The 21,971-nt window shown below is 45.0% G+C and overlaps 1 pseudogene; it reads left to right on the forward strand.

Annotated features, from left to right (window-relative positions):
- The first annotated feature begins 1,344 nt into the window (after positions 1-1,344).
- On the forward strand, positions 1,345-2,402 carry LOC144167869 (uncharacterized; annotated as a pseudogene).
- The last annotated feature ends 19,569 nt before the right edge of the window (positions 2,403-21,971 follow it).

Raw genomic sequence — 21,971 nt, forward strand, 5'->3', positions numbered from 1 at the left:
TCATTTCTCGTTATGTTAATACTGCCTTTGAATACTGGTTGTGGTGAGAAGGACCCACCCGTGGAACATTTATCAATTAATTCATGCTCTTTTGCCTTCCTGTCCGTATTATTTGTTCATTCACTTTTTGCTGTTTTGGTTGGTGCCGTGATTATTGCAATAGCCCAGTGTCTGTACGATGATGCTGAACGCTGACATACTGATGAATAAAATTATTAGTCGTGCATACGACAGTGTGAGCAGTCTGTCTCAATTTGCATTAGCCTCCACAAAACGACTTAATTCACACAAAAAAGTGCTCGTATGTGCTTGACGACTGAGTGCCAGAGTTAATTTTTACACTAAATAAAGCGATTGCTTCACTCTCATGCATAGTTAAATTAAGTCAACCAGTTAAGGGAACACAACTGCCAATGTCCGCCTCATCCTTTAAACGGGCCATGAAGACAAAACATGTTCGGTTCATTCAAAATATTGTATCGTTAGAATCATACCAACACCACTTTTACCATAAACTTTACTCAAATAAGCTATATAATTAGGAAAAAGGGGAATTGCCATGCGACCCACTACCTCATTTCCCGCAACAGAACCAATGATATCATACCAGCCTGCTCTGCGATTGGTGGAGGCCGGCAAAAGCAAACGCAAATTAGGCAGAGCTTATAAGCTTGCTGAACGAGCTATTTGCACATAAATGTCATGCATGTCTGTTTTGCAGCAGCAAGAATGGTGCGGTAAACAACAAAAGTTACGAAAATCCACTAACATAGAACTACCGATGCGCACTGCTGTTGGTACTGATCACACTACGCTTGTTTTAGCTGCACAGCAGTCCGACGCTTTGGAGTTGTCTTATACGACACTGGCCGATTGGCGTAAGCGACATTGCCTTACGTGACCCCGTTTGTCAAGCATACCCCATGTTTCACGAAGCGATTACTTTCTACCATAACAAAAACAAGCCAGGTGTAAATACGGTCAAAAAAAGCAACCGCGGAGTGCTGAGTAAGCGCCATCTGGGAGGTTTGACTGCACGCAAGGCTGCAGAGCCGAATGGGCACAGTGGAAGTTCGTTTGTATCCAGGCGGGTAAAGCTGGCCCTCAAGAGTAGAGAGGCTAGAAGAGTTTCTAGTGTCGTGAACGGCCGGCGCTCCCAGCAGGCGAAGTGAAATGTTTTCGGATCCGCCCTGCAGATGGCGCTACTGCACTCTGGCGCGCTAGCATTTTGGTGCGCGGCCAGGTGCGGTAGCAAGGCGGCTCGAGCTGTGTCGAAGTTTTTTGTTGTGGTTGCGCGCTGCTGGACATTGTTGTGCTGCATCGTCTAAACAAGGAGTTGCAACAATGCCTGCCCGCAAGGGTAGGACTTGCTTTGTGCCGTTCTGCAAGGGCGGATACAAATCGTCGACGGAACAGGTGTCCTTGTTCAGAACCCCTTCCGATCCCGTTCGCTTGCTAGAATGGGCCAGGAACATCAAATGGGACGACAGGGTGCTTGATAACACGTGCGTGGTGTGTTCCCGTCACTTTGATGAATGCTACATACAGAGGACATTCAAACACGTGATCAACGGAGAAAACGTCGAGTTCGAACGAGAACGGCCTCCGCTTGCTGATGAAGCTGTGGCGACGGTGTTCCTGGGCGCTCCTGCATACTTGACGAAGCCTGTTATCAATAAAAGAAAGGTGAGAAACATTGCTAGCAACTACGTCCCACCATCCAAGCGGAAGGCATTACGTGCAAACACCCCTGACTTAGAACTCGAGACGAAGGGCTTGACCAAGCCTCAGAGCCTTCCCGGCACCCGTTCAGCAATGTCTCACCGCATCAGCTTTTTGTACAAAAATTGTGCTGACAAATGACCCTGGAGCGCTTTGTTTCGGATGGCACATTCGTTTGAAAACAGGGGATGTACTTGTCAAGCATGTCACGTTTACTGAGTGTTCTGAACCGGTGACTCCAGAACAAGTGGAAACATCATTGTGCCGCATATACTGCCGCAACGTCAAGGTTGATGAATTTTTTGTGGCCAACGAAAGTGATGCACTCACGTGAGGCTTTAAAGAAGGCTGACGCCCTGTTGTTGTGCCCTGGGTGTGATATAGAGCCCCTCAAGTCAGGCCAGTGGACAAAGTTTGGTGCAGCGTGCTATGCGCACACGTGTTGTATCACAAATGCTGAAGGAAAGCAGTGCTTGCATTGTAAGTACACGAGGAAGCTGATAGCAAACCAGATACGCCGGCTGAAGCAACAGTCCAAACCCAAGTTCAGGCAGCGAGCTGCAAGGAAATCTGTTCAGCTGTTCCGGACAAAAAGAAAGCTTGCAAGGTATGGTATGCAGCTGGTCAACCAGCGCTTCGAAGTCAGAGCTCGAAAGTGCATGATCTGGAGGAATGTATAGGAAGCATACCGTTATCAATCTTGAATATTATTGTGCGAACTGCTACAGCCTCAAGGACAGTGTTCAAAGTGACAGGGTGGCATGCCAAGGATTTCCAGGCAATTATGGCCACACCCCCAGAAGAGTGTGTGCAGCCAATTCTGTCCTTTCTGAATACCATGTACCAACTTAAGAAATTTGTTTGGAATTGAGGTGTTTCTCGGAGACACATGACACTTGGCTGATTGGCATGCAGCATATCATACACATCGTCCAGATTTTTAAGGAGGCCACTGCAGTTCCATTGAATTATGTTTTCTGTTCCCATTATTTGTATTTAGGAATGAATGGAGTGTGTGTGTGTGTGTTCATGTGTCATCTTAAGGGGCTGCTACTCTTGGATTGGACTTTTGGGCCTTTCCGTAGGCTTGGAAGTCGGAGGCCGCTCCTTGTGCTGCGTTGCAGGCAGGAACAGCCAGACATCCATTTCCTAGTCAGATGTCAAGGAGGTGACTGTCAAACCGGGCCCCCCGGGCTTGTCCCCCCTTCCGGGCCCTTCATTTGAGCCGCCACCGCCACGGGTGTCGGGGGTGCCAGAAGTGGCAGGGCAGTGCGGTGGAGGTGGGAGCCGATGCGGGGCCCCCGGTGTCCATCACTTCGGCACCCTCAAATGCACTGGAAGACAGGGAGGCAGGGGCGGGAGCGGCATCGGTCCCGACAAAGATGGTTGGCACCACAACCGCTGCTGCCTCAGCAAGTGGCGCGGTGCCGGGTTGGGCTGCCTGAAGCAACCCAGCGGGGGGCAGGGAAGGGACAAGGTCAGACTCGCTGAACTGGGTCCCTGTGGAAACAAGACGCCGCTCCGCCCCCTGGCAAGCTGCGTCGGCATACCTCCCCAGGCGGAAAGAGGCGCACCTCTTTTGTGCCTCTGGGAAGGAGATGTTCTCAGTTACCTCGATTATCCTTTTTCCAGTTGAAGTTTTTCACATTTGCGGGAGTACGCCGCATGCGGCCCCCGACAGTTCACACAAGTGAGGGTGTCAGATGGGCAAATGTTTTGCAAAAGTCGTTCGGCTATGGCAGGAGTTGGTACCGTGCCCGAACTGCTGGCACTTAACACATTGATGCGGGTTCTGGATGTAGGGACATATGGAGCACCTAATAAAACCCGCATTTACATGTTGTGGAAGAACGGCGCGGTCAAAAGTCAAGATGATGTGCTTAGTGGGACTCTCCTTGTCGTCTGTGGATGGTGATACGTCTCACGGCAGTGACGCCCTGATCCTTCAAGCCCGCAAGGAGATCCGCATCTGTTTTGTTCAAAAGATCTGTCTCGGATATCACAGCCTGCGAGCTGTTCAGGCTCCGATGGGGCGTGACCCTGATGTCTAGATCAGCCAGTCTAGTCTGAGCTAGAAGCTTTGTGGACTGCTGCTTGTCATTTATTTCGATGAGTTCACCAGACCTTGGTTTTTTGCACTTATACGATTTTCCTATTATGGCTTCAAGATATTTTGCAATCAAGACTGGCTGAGATGCAAGAGGGTGGGTTGGATTGAGGGATTCTATTACAAGAAATTGACAACAATGATCCGGTTCAGGAAAGGTTACCGATGGCAATGGGGGAAAAGATACTTCGGTGCGGCCCCTTTTCAGGGACCAATGACGATTTGGGGAGGGGGGGGTTAGAAAATGCTATATGATACAGAAAAAAGCAGGGAACGGGGGTACTTTCTTCGTCAGCCTTACCGATAGCTGAAGAGGTCCCGGAGCTCCCTGCCTGGTAAATAGACATGCACCACATCTGCCCGAGCTTGACCTGGGCTCCGACGGCCACCATTTTTGGTTTCTACCCTTCACCATACAACACATCGCCACGGTTGGATCCAGCTTATGTTTGGGGGCTCGGGGTCCGTGGTGTCGCCAACACCATCACAAAGATTACTCAAGGTGTCCTTGAGTAATCTTTCATGGTGTCCTTGAGTAAACAAAAACTAGCCACTTCAGGTTTGGTAGAAAAACATGACACTAGCACTATTTTAGCATTTCAGTAGCGCCCCACAGCACTGTGTTTTTGTTATTGGTGATGGTGAGGCCATTGAGGCTTCGCAAGCGCTACACGCATCATGTGTCTGCTTATGTTCCTTTCTTCATTCCCTAATTTTGTGTTTGTAAACTCCGGAGTTGTCATATTCTGTCAACTTTGTTTTTTCTTCACCAAAGAGAGCGCATTTTTCATGTTTGTTTGCGGCATCTTTCATGCGTACAAAATGTAGAAGATAGGAAACGTTCGTAGCTGCCGATTAGCCTGGTAAAGAACTCTCGAGACTTCAACAAACAAAAGACTGTGTTGGCATACTGGATAGGGGAGGCTGGAGAGAGCGAGGGTGACTACCACGCTCATGTTACGGCCTTGGCAGGTAAGATACGTCGTCTTTAACGAGAATCTTCAGTGAATCGTGTGTTCAAGTAAGGCGGTTGCGAGTTGAGCATCCAGCGTGGCTGTGGAAGGCACCATGTGCATTCGGTTGCATTGGTGGCGTGAGGCACCTACCGGTAAAATAGGTACAAGCGACTCCCCGGCCTGGCGCTCGGCCCTTGTGTGGGACTGCAACGCTTGGGAAGTTCACCCGGCGTGCACGGGAGACTGCGCCTATGGAAAGGGGCGGCTGCAAAAGCACAGGAACTTTTTTCCATCTACATGGTTTCGAGAATCAGGATTTGCTTTTATCTTGAATTCATCATATGTTATTTTCTGACCTGTATTGGTGGCACACACTGGTGGCATCCGATTTCTGATCCAGCACTTTGCGCATTTTTTTTTGTAATGCTTACTAGTGCGAAGCACCCAGCAGGCTTAACTTAAGCTAATGCTCACGTACTTCTGAAAAATTGCTTGTTCTAACCATTTGCAGGTTCATGCACATTTTTTTTCTAGTGAAGATAACGTTCCATCGTATAAGGAGTATTCACATGACGTCACCTCAGCGCAAAAGTATGATGGTAACCATGGTCGTGCAAGCGGCGGCCATAACGGTGGCGGCGATCAAACTTGCTTGGGCGAACTGGGAGGCGGTGTCGTTACGTTAATGTTGTTATCGTGCAAGGAGTTCACAGTGATCAGACCAGTGGTGGTTGTTTGGTTGTGTTTGAAAACTTGTGCTTCAATTTGGGTGCAGGTGCTTTAAGTGCAATGAAGAAAAAGCAGCGGTGTAGGTAGCATGGAACAGTCGCTGCTCGAGAACAACGAAAACCGGCGTTGTGCTTCTGCCTACAGTGGAAGGCTCGGACACTGAATACTACCTTGTTCACACGATTAGTTCCGTGACGAATCAACTCTTTAAAGTTGTTAAGTCACTAGGTGACCACAACCGTTTCACTAGTGCTGATCGTTCAGCGGCCACAGCTGAAGAAAGTTGGAGGCGGCGTCATTTTGCATGAAAAGGTAACCACTTTTCACTAGATTTTAAAAAGACTTTGCCCGTATCACTTTGAATTTGCTTTGGAGTAGCTTTTGAGCTGCTTGAATAGTTATAAATGTCCCTTGTATAGCTCTTCCACTTCTGCAAAACTACCAATTAGATTCATTGTCATAGGTGAGAAGAGCGCTCCGGACATCACGGTAACCTCTACTGAGATTGAGCTCAGCCGTGGTAACACCAATCTTCTTCAGCTTATAACTTGGCAAGAAATATGCTCTTTTCTATTTTTGCCTTTGTAACTGATGCTTGTGTAAAAAAAGTCATGTTCTTTTTGGACTATCTTTTCTTAGGGCTCTCACGGGTTACATAAATGATTTACCCAAGTTGAAATTTTGGTGCGTATGTTAAGGATCCTCAGCAGGCCAAAATTTTTCCCAAGCCCTCCATTACAATCTGCCTCATAACCTAGGTGTAGATTTGGTTCCTAAAATCGCCAAAATTACAAATTTCGAGTTTTCTTCGGTACTTGGGGCCCATTTCTAGGCCCTGTCAGTGGTATCACACACTCAGACTTTGCCTTGGCAATAGGTGTCGCTAATCAGTTTTTCCAGGCGTTGTTTAAACTAGCAAGCTCGATCTGAGCTGATATATCCGTGTGTAACTGGGTGTATTTTTGCAGTAGTGTTGAATCTGTCATAATTTGAAATGTTTATTTTGATTCAAGGCACCAAAGATTTTTCAGACAAAGAAAAACGAAAGAGGAAAAAACAGGCATCGCGACATGAACCGGAGAGTATTTTGTATTCCTTTGAGAAAAAGGATAACTCTGAAACAGTAAGCAGCAGAATTTTCGCTCTCTCAGTAGTCTCTTGTATTAAGAAGGTAGCAGACATTTTTGGCATGTTTCTGAAGGGAACAGCTGATTTTATTTAAGTGCCACATTACAAACAGGGAGAAATTATTGGCATATATGCATTCTTAGGTTGTGTAAATAAATGTATTTGAGACGGACCTTTACTATGTAGCCCCAATGTGTTAGGGTCACTTGGGGTGGTCAAAAGTGGCTGTCATATTTACAGAAAACAGTGTTAGGTTAGCTCCTTTATAAAATTTTGTGTTGTATTCATAAACGTTTGTTTTCGAAAACTGCAAAATTATTAGAATAATAGTTATGGCTGGGGGTCAATTTTATGCTCTGTAATTTTTCTTTTATAAAAGAACCTCATTAATAGAAAAAATGGCAAGGAAATGTTAATTTTTTTCTGTTGGAACTGTCATTTGCTGAACTTGTATGGGACATGTGCAAAATTAATGGTGTTTTCTGACACTTCTTTTCCAACAAAAGGAGTGGCAGTCTGAGAGGCCGTTGAGCCCACAAATTCCAAACCCAGACCTGCCCTCACTTTCTACACCTGAGATACCAGCTGCCTCATTGGTGCTCCAAGAGAACAAATGGAGCTGCAGACAGAAAAGTTACTCAAAGAGCTACAGGAAGAGAGGGCTTTAATCAGGTAGCTTGGTGAAGCCCTGCTAGAAAATATTTGTTAGTACAAATCTTTTCTAAAAAGTGTCTTTTTACCCATGCACGCTTTTTCTCTGTGTTGGAATGGCTAAGCTATTTGACCTAAGCCCCTCTCATGCTGCCACTCTGCATACTGGCGTGGCACTAGCAGGTTGAAATGACATGGGAGGTTGATATGACAAAAGTAAGTTTCTAAAAAAAGGGTCAGAGAATGAAAACTCCAGTTGGAAAACTAAGTACAAACAGCCATTTTTGAGTTTTGAAGCTGTTGTGTAACAACATGGACTGACGACAATCAATGAGGCACATTACATTGTTTTAAGTAGAACTGGTTTACAGCCTTACAATATATACACAAAAGTGTTCAGTACTAATATTCTCCACATGACGTCACTGCCCACTACACTGCTGGCTGACGGCATCACATGGTCACTCCAGATGGGCCTAAACATTAGCATTTTCAAATAAACTCTTGGAGCAATGAATTATGAAAATATTTGGGCTTGTGTTAAAAGGCTGCAATTTTTCTCTTCGCAACCCCTAAAAGAAGGCAGAAATGCCTATGAGAAACAAAGGTGACTGCCATTCACAAGCTGCATGCAACCCTTTGGATGCTACACAGGGCTTTAATCTACCAACTTTTCATATTCTAAGGAGGCTGGCAAAAAAAGTGACGGAAGAAAAGTGACCAATTCCAGTTTTTTTTCAGTTAAGAAGAACATGTTTAGGGTAAAATATGCTTAATGCCTTCTCAGATTACCCAAATGTTGCATAATACAGTTTAGTTGCTGTACTCGCATCTGTCCAGCTTTCATGAATCTCTTGAAACTGTTGGAGTTCAGCCTTCCAGGCCACCGAACTGCACGGTCCTTGATTACTATAGTAACTTATGCAGCGAGCATAGAGGTGTAAGGACCACTGTAAGATTAACTATAGTTAAAATAAATAGTGACAGCATTTTCTGAATAGGTTTATATCTTAAGAAACTAAAACTATCTAGAAGCTTGTGTACTAGAGTAACTTACATAAATACTCCTGACATCTTTTGTGTGTAAAACAACTACCTGAACCTAGAATGCAACATTTCCATAGTTTCTTTGAAAGGAACATGGAGCAAGTGTATTCTCAGTGTTACTTCGCAACTGTACAAAAGTATTGGACACATAATTGTTCATATAATAGTTATTAATCAGTGTTCTATTGCTCGTAGTACTCTTAAGGAACATTGTGAACTTGTCTAGCATAACAAATGACAAGCTTAATATTGTGGGGTAATATGGTCGCTAAAATAAGTGAGTCTAAATACGTTGTGTTTGACACTGATGCAGAAATCACTCGGGAGGCTTGTTCTAAGGAGACAGAAGCCGTCACCGAATATTTTCTGCCTGAAGTGTCTCCAGCCGGTATGTTTCCAGTTTTCTACTTTTAATAAGCAGTTTAGTTTTCAGTTATGTAGCATGTGTATTATGTGTTAGTTGCAGTGAGCTTATTGTGCACATGTTTGCATGTTCACCTGACCCCCTCCACCTGCTTTCAAGGAGAATTCGAAGAGCGTTCAAGGAGTGATATGTTTGAGGAGCGATAAATTCAGAAATAAATAAAAGGCTTTACCTAAGAGTTTGGTGCATTACCCCTCAGCTATTACAGGAAGAGCAGAGTCTAAGTTTTACGTTTGCACAATTTTCAAATGCTTTGCACAATGACAAGGTTCACGTGTAAAATGAGCAATTAGCTTATTTTATTATTCGTTTTCTCAAATTAAAGCTCGCCATATCAACTATCACCCTTCCTCCATCTTTATTTTGCACAAATTTTGTAGGCAGTGCAATAACGGCATATGTGCTCTAAGTACTTTCTTTTCTTAATTTTTTTATGCAGTTCACGTGAAAATCCAGCCTCAAATTTAAGGCAAAGAACACGAGAAAAAAAATCCCCACCAGGCACCCATGCCAAAGTGGATGCAAATAGGGCAAAGGCTCACTTAAGCAAAAAAAGCAGGCCGAAATGTGGACACCGAAGCAAAACCAAAATTTCGCTCGCGAAAGGGATTGGCAAGTAGTTTTCTCTTAGTATTAATTTAACAACTGGTAGAGCTTTTATTGACTGAAAGAAAGGTAGTGAGGATGATCAAAAACTGGCTGCCTTAGTCAGAGCAACCAAAAACATAAGCAAAAATGCCCGCATGTACGAGATTTCAGCACATGTTCAAGATCCCGAAGTGGTCAAAATAGATCCGTAGCCCTCCACTACGGCGCACCACATCGCCTACGTTGCGTCGGCGCGTTAAACCCTACAATCAAGTCTGAGCAACCACCAGGAGCCCTGATGAAGTACGCCGCCAGTTCATGCTGTCTCTGCAATTTATTACAACAGGAGGCTCCTTCAACATGAAAAATGGTAAATCATGCGGGGCGTTAAGGGGTCTGGGGTGCAGTAGATATAGTTGAGTGGGTAGGGGCATGCTTGTGCCTCTTGAATGTGTTTGCTCACAATGAGCAAGCTGGGGGTGGGTTGAGGCAAGGTCAGCTATGTGAGAAGTGGAGGAAGGGGAGGAGGACCAGGGTCTACATGACAAGCATCAACAGGAGCATGGAGGAGCATGTTGCAGGCAAGCTGATTAGCATGTTTTAGGGGCGAAGCCCCTTAGGGGCTCAGGCTGTTGGCGTATCATGTCGTCGATGTAGTCACGCTACTGAAGCACTGGGAGACTTGTTGACGCCTTGCACAGAACATAACACGTACTAAATAGCTCATCAGGATGCTCGTTTCCAATGCCTCGCGTTAGAACGCTTTATGCTTCAAGAAGCTGTATACCGCTACCCCCAGCAGTTTCACCTCCGTTGGCAAAGACAAGGCGCCAGGAATACACTTGGACACTGCGTGCTTCGCCCCTCCCCAGGCTTCAAGCTAGTGGAGATGGCCTGGGATTCCTGTGAGAGCGCAAAAGAACGCTTAATTTGTTTTCTATTGTAATGCCGGCATGAGCAGGTATTTGCTGTTCATGTTAGGCTCCTTAACATTGTTCAGAAAAGAAAGAGGTGAGACCTTGAGAGGTTATAACATGCTGACTTGGAGTTTCGTAGTTGCCTGGGTGCAGAGGTGCAGAGTTGTCAGGGGTACAAGAGGTGATGGTGAGTAGAGTTGTGTTATGGAGTGGTAAGTGCCTTCAGAAGTTGTAAAAGCTAGCACACCAAGGATGCACTTGAAGGCTGCATCACAGAATATGTGAGTGTTTTGAGTGGTTTTATTCATGTAATAAGCAGCCCAGGTGGTTATATGGTTGTTGTCCCTTTGGTAGGGAATAAGAGCCATGGGATTAATTTGGAGAATCCTGCTCTCTAGTGTAATGGGCTGAGGTCGGTTGGGGTGTGTATCGTAGATCACGAAAGATGAGGCAACCTGTTCTAGCTTGCAACAGATAGTTTCTGATTTTTTGGGGGGGTGTAGCAGAAAAAGGTGTGCTGTGGAAGGGTGGAACCTGTTTCTTATGTCAGGCATAGTAGTGTTTCCTAAATTCGTTGTTACCAAGGCCATGGCGTTCTTTACAGCAGGTGCTACCTTAACCAGCTTGCTAGCACATTACCAGATAACTAGACAGCGATATACAGGCGTGCAGTTCACAGATCTGTATATGCCAAATAAATAACCGTTCAAAATGCAAAACTTTTAAAACCATTGCTTATGAACGAGGGGGAATAATAAGTTTATGTATTTTTTTTCTAGGCAGCCTTCCCAAGAGGAAATCTTGACGAAGGGTAAAATGAGAGGAGTGTCAGTGGCCACACTGACCTGATGTGGAGAGAAGCCAGAAAAGCAGCAGGAGGAGACGCCAAAACAGTGGCACAATCAATGGAAATCACATTCTTCGCAAGGAGGAAGCTGATAGGAGAGAAGCCATCACTAGAACAAATTTTTCATGTGTACCCTGCTTCGAGGGGGGAAACATCCTTAATTAGCATTTTGCTCTTCTAGTACATTAAAAATTAGACTTTCTGCTCTTCATTTCAAATGCTGTCCAATTAAGCTTGTGATGTTATTACCATATACTGCGGAATTTAGGTCAAGCTGGAATATAGGTCGGCTCCCTTACCTTAGGCCGGAAAATGCGAAAAAATAATTAGGTACAAAACATCGTTTAATTCAGACCATAACTTGTTTAATCTCAGATTACTCGTTTAAAACTGTCTGAAATATCGCCGGATGACTGCTTCTGGCTGCCTGTCGCTCACACAGGGAATTGCTTATGCAACACTTCTTAAACACTCACAAAACCATGTCACCGTGAAGCACAAAGCATGTGACACTCGTGTGCAGACCATAGTGAGGTCCAGTCAGTGCAGGAGGCCAGCAAGCACCCAGGGGTACCCATTTGTGGGAACGTTGCACAATGCTTGCGGATAAGTCACCACGTTGTAAGCAGCACAGGTGCCCAAAGCAGCACCCATGAAACAAAATCTTCCGAGCGTTGCATACTGAGAGGTGCCCCTTCAGCTAATGAGTAGCGTACCCTTCTCTTGGAGGCACCAAACTAGTGCAAGGCGGGTACATCGTTGGCCTTTAAAACCCCCAACTTTTCCTTTAAATGCTGCTGTGAAACGGTACCAAGCACCTCAACTCTTTTTAACGTTTAACGTTTTAATTAACGTCCATAATATAACTTTTTGTTTTGTATCATTACAACCGATCAGATAGTCAAGTCATTTGGCTAAGACACTCCTGTAGCCATAGGTGGAGTGGCCTAGTTTGCACGTTTTATTGTTATGCGGGAAATGTTTGCCTACGTGCGGTTCATAGATGACAACGAGGAAGTAGCCTTGCCCGTGAGTGACACAAAAAATTTCAACCCAACAGGGTTGAATGACTACGGCGAACTCAAAGTGGCACGTTTTTGGGACGTGAAGCAGTCTGGCTATTATTTTACCCAAATAGTGAAATTGTTCGGTAAGTACGTCTTCCTTAAACCCGCAGTTAGAGCGATCGTGCCAATCTCTAAGATCATTTTGAAATTGCTTTAGCCACCAGCAGGACGCGGAGGAAGGCCTAACAAACGCGTCCACATATCGGTGCGTCCTCTTGACGATGGGGACTCGTTGGATGGCGAATCCAAGGCGTCAAGTGACATTTCATTCAGACAGGTACACTATGCTCAAAGTTCTTGAATTGCCTGTGTTGTATACAAAGCGTCAGTTGCACATAAGTGCGTATTAGACATGTGGCTCTCGGCAGCAGTGACAGTGCATGCAAGTTAGCCCCGACACACTTGCTCATTTAGCAGTGACGGCCACAGTACACACGCTTAAGAGTAAATATACTCTGCATTCGAATGCGATGTACTGCCAATTAGCATTATTTTTAATGTTGCCAAAGCTGTGCCTATCTGTTGCCAAATCAAGCTATGGCCTTGGCCTCCTCTATTTTCTCCCATTCTTGTGTGTCTTTTCACTTCATTTTTTTTCCTTAGCTCCGAGCTTTTGCAACGTGGCATATGTGAAAGGATCGACATTTGTGCATCACAGAGTACGGAACACAGCCTGTTATAAGCAATTTTGTTTACTTTGTGCATACTGTATATATTTAAGCCGTAATCTGCATGCACATGTCCATTAACACGTGAACATTCAATCTTTATTTACGAAAAGGCTAAAAAAACGAGACCACAGACAACTGCAAGTTGGAGGCAGCCGAGTTCAGGAAGCAGCACAGAGACCTGCTCTTCAAGGACTCAAGCGAAGAGAATGACATAGTTCCCGCCAGCGACAGGTCTCTTTGAGCTTTGATATCACTGTTTTAATTTGGGATATCCAGCACGCTTTTCTTGCATGTATGCATGAATGGTGAAGGTTGAAACCTACCCTAGAAATGTGTTATTGTTGTCATGTAGCAACTATTTGATTCCTGCAAATCAAATTTGGCATGTTTCTTTGCACTTATTATAGCAAGCGCACGTAATAGCCGTTGTACAGCACAGAAAAATGTCTGGAAATTTAATGGGTGCATTGTCCATGTGGTAAAGGCCCAAGAGCTTGACCCCTCCAGCGGCCAGGATTGATACCAGGGAGAAGGTTATGGTTCTCCTAACATACATGCTTGGTCACTTGCGCAAAGAACTAAAAGTATGATTTAGATTTTGCATGATTCGTCTGTCTGAAAAATGGTGCCCATAGACTTTTATGTTCTACGTTACATTTATGCCTAGGAAATGCCAGCTGACACATCTAACTGAATGATTTGCTGCGTTCATCTCTAGGTAGCAAGGAAAATGAAAGTGGGCAGCAGGTCAATGGACCTGCAGGTTAAAAAAAACAGACTCGCTCTTCCCGGATGAGGCTGTGGGGGCTGAGGGCCCGGAAGAAGAAAACACCAAGCTCCATGAGAAGAATGCAAAATTGAGAGCAGAAAATGCCGAAATTCACTTAGCAATAAGATGTTCATGAAAGCGCTCTGCAGCAACGTGTTTGACACAGGCTTTGGGCCAAGTTCAGTTTACAATCAGCTCGATTCGGCACATGGTAAGGCTTGATGTCGGGCTAGTTGGTGTAACATACTCTTGAAGGTCTCATGCGCCGTCTTCTGAAAGTATACGCCTTTTTCCTGTGTCCATCTGTGCTATCACAACAAGCGCAACTTACCTTCAAACACATGGTAACCTTCTTTTTTGCATGTTTTGTATGAATGCCGGCACCGATTACATTTTTAAAAGGTGCCAATAATGAGGCATTTTTCTTTCTCTTGGAAAATGGCATATTTCCGTTTTTGTAGTGGCATACTTTGCAGAGCTCTCAAATTCTTAGAAGCATCAAAAGCTTGCAAAGGCTTCAACTACCGTGGTTTCTCAAGAAACAGAGCCTTAAGGGATCGAAACAGTGCTATCTACAGAGGGAATAGCTTCAGAAAAGTGTGATGCAGTCTACGCAATAACCGGAATGGTAAACTATGGGCCCAAGCTTTATGCCCCAAAAGTTTGCACATGGTTTTTCTTTTTACTCAAGCAATACCAAAATTTTAAAAAATGCCGCTAGTCTCCATACCCATCCTGCATATAAAATGTGGGATTTATTTTGTAGTGAAAAATCACTGAACATGTACCTTATTGCAGTTCTCACTGCCAGTTTTTTATATTGGTGGCACCCATACTCAACAACGTAAATGGAAACAGTTAAGCACGGTCCCATTTAAACTTTTCATTTTTGTTTATCGAGATTGTACTGTAAAGTTCATTATAGCGCCTGTCTCATTTCTGCTCAGTTTGTGTAGTGCTTCTCGGCCTCATCCGTGTCACAGTAGCCGATATAATATACATTTTGTGTAAAGTTTGCTCGGGATGACCTCCGCGAGGGATTTTTTTATTTATTTAAATAAAGTTTAAATGTATGAATGTTGTGCCTTGTTTGATTCCAGAAAAGCGGATTTCCAGCGAACCCGCAGGCACCCCTAACATCAAGCAGCAGCATTCAGCACCCTGAGCGGCGCCAGTTAACTCAGATGTGCCCCCAATCCATTCTGGGGTGACTACCTTGGCCGTGTCGCCAAAGTTGAGTGACAATAGGCTCCCTGCAAAAAATGCTCAGCAGATCTAGCCTCCTCCTGCTCCCAAAAGAGAACAAGGCTCTATGCCACCACTGAGAGGAGAGTAAGTATATACAAAAGGTTTTGTGCTTATATGTGAACTTTATGGATCCTGGTTTTGCACAATAAATACACCCTCCCACAGACCACCATCTTGTCACGTTACGCTTTCAGCAATCCTTTCACAGTGATTTTTTTTTATTCTTGCAGAATTGTACGCATTGCAGTGCTCATTACGAATTCATTATTTGTGGCTTGCAAAATGTTTCAGCTATACCTGGGTACTGACGTTTGGATCTCAAGAGGAGCACACACTCGCCTCATGCACCTTAAGGGTGACAGCAAGTTTGTCCGGGAGGCTGCCGTTACAATTTTTTCGATAGAAAGGCTTGCTGGCCGCAACGTCACAGGCGCCAACTCGAACCGGCCCCAGGGAGACCCAAAGTCAGCCATCGACAACACCAAATATTTGGTTTTGCCAGGTAGGCCTTTTTCTGGTCCACGTAGGCAGCATAAATGTAGATATAGCTGTTTATATTTTAAAGTTCCTTAAAGTGTAAAGTTTGTTTAGTGGAACTCAACCCACCTTCACATATGGACATCTTTTGCAGAGATGTGAGCAGTGGAGATTCACAGACATTGTCCTGTCTGTGTGCAGCACTTTTTTACTAACCAGAGCAGAGAAAAAGATTGTTGCTAGATAAATTTGAAGAGTTGTGTGGGCATAAATAAATGTTATGTGGTCATAAAAGGACAACCTCGAGCACACTTCTAGGCCACCAGCTGCACAAGCAGCATATGTGCCACTCCAGTCTCCTTATTTATTTAATTTTAGTAATGAGTGCCACCTTGCTGAGCTGATTGCACAGCTAATAAAAAACAAATGTAGCTGCAAAAGTAGACAATCTTTAGATTGCTTTTATACATAAACAAACTTGATTGGCTAGTTCCGTGTTTCCTCCAATTCCTTTTGATAGTATATGTGCCCAGTTGGCAGGTTAATTTTTCCATCTGCACACTTGGCTTTCTCAGTGAAAATATTTTGTATTTTTTGGTTATTTGTATATTTATACTTAAGCTGATGTTATAACTGTTTTTTAGGCAAAACAGCCAATGAGCTGGGGATTCTTTGGCAGTAAGTGTGTCATTTCCCAGAAATAACCTGTCCACTCTCTCTGGCTTGTGTGCTAATTGTGCCCGTCTTTTCGAGCAGATTTTTTTACCCACTACCTGGAAAAGACATGCCCTGCCGGAAAGGTTGGAAAGCGGAAGACCTGAACAGGATCCTGGCAGTGAAAATTGCTGACCTCGTGAAGCTCAATGCTAAGGACACGAAGTCACGAAGCGAAGACCAGCCAGCTAATGTTAAGGAGGTCGAGAAATAAAGGCAATGCAGCAGAAGAAAATTTGTTGTGGTATTAAGATCCTGCAGTTGTGTACCTGCATAAGATATGGTGCAACCATCGGCCTATGATGCATGTCTTTACCAGAAGGCGAGCACATCGATTGGCATTAATAAGGCTAATAACCACTAATAGAGATTAACCCTCTGGGTCCATTCTCGGGCCCCTCCCGACAACGCAACATGGCCGCACTGGCCCGCTGTCGGGCACTGCCCAACAAGCTTTCTCGCGGTTGAATTGCGCGCGCATTTTTCTCACTGTGCATGTGGTGCCATCTCTTAAAAAAAGGCAAGAACTGCCTTGATTTCAGCTTTGAGATGATTTCAGGAGATGACAAAACCCATTGAAATTTTGCAGGACATATCCGAAACCGGGTTTGGGGACGAGGATTCAGTGGTGGGAGTCAGCGCTAAGGAGCGAGAACTGAAGTCAGAAACTCGTCTTTTCGGACTTCTGACTCTGAAGAAGCGCATGTACGTTGTCATAACAGAAGCGCTGCTCGCACACGACGTTCTCCCCTACTACCCGGAGATTACAATGATGGATGATCATTTGGCATTGACTCGTAAAATAATGCGCATGACCAAATTACAGTGTAACTGGAAAAGCATTTTGACAGTCTTGGACTTTGAGAAGTGGAACTCGTTCATGTGAGAACTGGAGACCAGGGGCTTGTTCAAGTTCTTCGACGACCTGTATGGATTGACCGATGTCTTCACCAGAAGTCATGACATGTTCTCGAAGGCTCAGCTCTATCTGGCAGATAGCTCCTACACCCCCAGAGTAGATGAGCTCAAAAACCGGCTCGAGGAAGATGAAGGTTGTTGGTCTGGCCACTTGGGAGGCATAGAAGGATTGCGGCAGAAAGGCTGGACAATCTTCACTGTCACACTGTTGAGACTAATAGCAGATGAAGCAGGAGTCCGAGTTGGCCTCATGGGCCAAGGAGACAACCAAGTCTTGCGATGCTCCTACCCTGCAAGCAGGGAAGATGCCAAAATTAGCCAGGCGCATCAGGAGTTCTTTCGGGTTCTCATTGAAAAGACGCAGCTCATCGGACCCCCTCCAAGGCCAGTGAAACTTGGTCTTCGTCCAACTTCTTCGTGTACGGAAAATATCCGGTACTGAAAGAGTGTCCTCTAGCAGGATCATTAAAGCGCCAGGTGAGGATCTTTCCGTCTAGCAATGAAGGTTTTCCCACACTGGACAACAGCCTGTCTTCCATCTTCGCCAATGTCAGTGCAGCATGCCTGCATGACAGCAACCCCATTGTCTCGTACTACTTGGGAGCTCATCAAGCAGCTTTAGCGGTACAGCTGTACTTCCGGAGTGCTCCGCTGCACGCTCGCCCTCTCTCTTTCTCTTTTAAACAGAATCCGTCTCTGGTGATCAGGGGGCCTTCCGGACAGGCACACACCATCTCTAAGCCGTTGTCGGACCACCTCAGGCGCTGTATAAGGCCATTGAAGAGATCTTTGGTGCTGGCGCTTGTGCTGTTTCCTAAGACATGGGGCGGATTCTCTGTTCAGCTCCTAGGCAGCCTTCTCTCTCGGGGATTTCCAGACCCACAGAGTCAAGATTGCGCGCTGCTCCGGCAAATCTTTCACAGAGCAGGGCCAGAACTGAGAGGATGGATCATCAACATGTTGAGCCCAATCTTTTCTGTTTTCAAGTCACCGGTGCTCGTTGCTCAAGACCCGACAGCTCTGAACTTGATGATGCCTTCGTCGACCAATGACACAGTGAAACGAAGGATAACAGCAATGCTCAAGGAGGCAGACTGGATAGTAAGCCCCAAGATCCAAGAGTTTCTTCACTTATCAACAGAACGGCTTGATTTTCTATGTGAATATCTGGTGCAGATGAGGCCATGCAACACGAGGGTGATCCATGAAATTGTAGAGGTGACCCTCTTCGGGAGAGCCCTGCAACATAGGATTCGGAGCGCCTTCTTTCTGAGCACATGGAACAGTCAATTTTTCTGCATGATAATCTGTGAAGACCGCAGCACTACAACCTGTTGAGTGCAGCTTGAAAGAGTTCTTGTATAGGTGCAATAAAAACTTGTTACCTCTTGTTTTGTGTTTTTTAAAGCTATACAATATTCGATATTCGATTTGATATTCGAAGACACTTTTCTGCCTTATTCGTATTCGATTCGTATTCGAAAATTTCAATATTCGCACACCCCTAATTATCAGCTTCATGCCGGTATACTACTACTACTAAGTGGTTCGAGTGAAAAGGAAAGGAGATGCACTGGGGATATTATTGAGCCCAGCTGGGGGCTCACCTGCATACAACCCAGTGCGGGGGGGGAGGAGGAGGAGGGGTATGTAAAGATTAGAGGAGAAAGGGAGTGATAAAAGGATAGGTAGGAGAAAGGGAGAGATAAAAGGATAGGTAGGCGAGCAATTCATGCCGGTATGAACAACTTCATTTGCCACTCGTGTAGCGTTTCAGTGAGCGGTTGGAAGCTGTCACCAGAGCTACTCGCGTAGCGCGGGTGGTCTTCGTGGATGCGTCAGTGCGCCTGTGGCTCGCGAGGCGCGTTTTTACGAGCAGAAAACGCTCCATGCGGTTCACGCTTATGCCCGTGTAGACGATTAAGCCCCGACTGTAACAGAAACATTGCGTCAGCCATGAATGCGTGCCACGTTTTTGCTTGCAGGAACCGCTTCACATGGTTAACACTTAAATGTAACTGTGAATTTCAAAAAAATAGCTACCTAGATTTCAATGTAACGAAGTAAAGTACAAATTTTACCGACTCTGTTACATCGAGGTTTGACTTTATTTCTTTTTTGCCAAGCAGAGACGTCTGTAGTCGTAGATGTGTTCCTAAAAAGTGAAGTGATGCTCTGGAACTTTCAACATTAACCATTGGAAAGGTGGACAAAACCAGAAGACAATGCACATTCAAATCAAAAGGATGGCTTCCTGAACAACTTCAGCAGTTGCAACCTACACTCTAAAGATGATGTGACTCAGCCTCCCAGTGGCCAACATCAGGGCACTGTTTGCAAACACAGCACTACTAGCAGTAAGACCAAAAATAGGAATCTACTGAGCAAAGAATACTGCTGCATATAGAGCAGAGCAAGAGATTAGTTTGTCAAGCTTAGGCAGTACCAAAATACATAAATACAGACCCCCCCACCTGAGAGCTCCCTAAGAAGCAAAACATGTAATTGATGCCCAATGAGAATTGAATGGTCACATCCAGCCAGACTGGCCCCTAATTCTCATCAGCAGTCAATGACATTCTTCAAAATGAAGAGCACAAAAGTTGCACACTAGGGCAGCACTGGTGCAGGGGTTTAGACAGATATCCCGATTTATGTCCCTTGTGTATACATGCGTTCCATATGCAATATAACTGCTATAGGCTTAAAGGCAGGTACTTCCTTGTGTCACCCTAACACCATGCAAAGCACAAAACCCAGTCTTCAAACTGCGAGCACCTGTTAGCATCCTAGCACCTTGATGTTTATGGTTAGGTCTATTGTCAGAAAATTTTGATGTAGCCAACCCTAAATGGGCATACCTTATACAAATGTTGAACATAACTCTGCTGCTGCAATTAAAACCTCATTTGAGTAGTTACGGCTCGGACCAGGTACCACTCTGAAGAATATATCAAACGCAAGGTAATTTTACTTGTCTATAGCGAGGGGAGCCAGCAGAATCCTGCACATTGCACATTTTGGAGACATGAGTGTATGACAGCCCCAAACAAAGCGAAGCTTTAATGTTCCCCGAACAAGGTTTAGTGTCAGAAGGAGCTGGATAAACAAGTTTATGAAGCAGAAGAAATTTTCGCCGCAACAGTAGCATGCGTGAAATAAAATGTATTCTGCCAGGTACCTGGTAAAAGATGCTACAGCATGAAAAAGCATCTGCAGCATTCGCACTGTAGCATCTCTTACAATGAACTACCAACTCGCCCAACAGTACACTTTGTTAAGGTACCTGGTGTGATGCACCTTTTACATCTGCTCGGTAGAATTGGCGTCAAACTTGTTGTCGAATTTTTCTCAGTAAACTCGCCTGCACGTTACCAACTGGGAAAATGTGGTATGTATGCTGTCAATTGTACCCTACATAAAATTGAGTTACTGAAAATTGAAGTGACAAACTTCACTTTTGTGGCAGCCTTTCAGTTGTGGCGTTGCATCGAACTACACTCAAAATTTAGCCTTTGAATAATTTGCCTGAACATTAACATGACTTGTGCAATGAAAGCTAATGCTCGAGATTTTAGATACAGTCGAACGCGACAATAATGACACTGCCAGAGAAAATCTAAAAATTTGCTCCTGGGAGAATTTCGTCAAAGTGAGATTGAAACATAAAACGACAAAAAAATGGCATGCAAACCAAATATTTATTTCCAGAAGTCGGTTGTATTACTTCACGAGCCTTACCTTGCAGCTACTTCATGGCTCACTCTCACGCTACAAGAACTGGTTCATTGCTAGTGGTCGTCGTACGTGCCTAAAAACGACCAAATCGTGTTAAAGGTGTCCAGAACATACTGTATGTTTGGCTTCCCTGCATGTTTTTCTCCTAGCTCCTTAGCAACAAGCATGCCAAAGCATGAAAGCAAAGTCCAAGTTCTCTTGACGCACTTTCCCACACTGTGGCACCTCACTGTCCCAATGCTGCTCACAAAAACAAGTGAGCACCGCTTTGTCATTGTCCAAAAAAGCCCCAGCCGTCACAGTTTTGTTTTGTGCATGTGCACCATTAAAAAGTGGCAGCCATGCTATTTGAAATGGCAAAGAGCAAGTTGCATGTCGATCCAAACTCGTCAGTGCTATCCTATGCTATCCTCCCTTCCTCCACTCAGTCGGCCCACTGACTTGGGAAATGATGGCTGCCTTATCTTGTAGCAATAAAGACCTGCTTTTGGGTTGGCAGAGGCATCTTATAGGCACCGGTCACTGCTCAGAGGGCGCGACGAATAAGTACACCCAGCACCGCCCCGCGGACGCTTGAGCTAACTTTGGGTCGGTGAGAGGCAGACGGCGGCCGCGCGTTCATATATTCGGCACCTCTCAGTTTGTTTTTCCGATTCTGTGATTGTTTTTGAAAGGTGTCTCAACTTTCAAAACTGTTCTGGCAAATAGTTTCCCCGGGTCTCAAGTGCTTTTGTGCGATTTCCAAACAATTACGGGGCTGAACTACTACTGTCGGTCTCCAGTGCGCGAGAAGTTACAGAGATTGTACGTTTCCGCGTGCGTGTGCGCCGTGAAAGAAATTGATGGGACAGACATCGTTTCGAAGTCCCATTCTCAGCAAGGGAAGGTTATTTACAGCGCCAATTCAGGTCAGTAGCCAGCGTATACAACGGCGCTCCACGACAGAAGCGTGTTTGTGTTATTGTTTCCTCTGTTCGTCCAACCACACTACAGTTACTTTTTCGGTAGCCCTTCTTCAGCTTGGTTGGTGTTGTCACTAATTAACAATGCATTCCAAACGTTATTAGCTATTGACAAAGTAAACGCAGTTCCACACTGTTCAAAATCTCCTGCGGAGCGGCGGTTGTCTTTACGAAGATTCCGTTTAGTTTCAGCTTCTATCTTGTGAGTAACGGTAGAGTCGTCTTAGCGGCTAATTGTGATACAGTTTGTTCAGGCCGTTCGGAATTCTCCAAGAAAGTATTTCCTCCTCC

The sequence above is a fragment of the Haemaphysalis longicornis genome, unplaced genomic scaffold (genome assembly GCF_048455015.1).
Source record: "Haemaphysalis longicornis isolate Haplotype H1 unplaced genomic scaffold, Haemaphysalis longicornis Haplotype H1 scaffold_2, whole genome shotgun sequence".
NCBI classification, from domain to species: Eukaryota; Metazoa; Arthropoda; class Arachnida; order Ixodida; family Ixodidae; genus Haemaphysalis; species Haemaphysalis longicornis.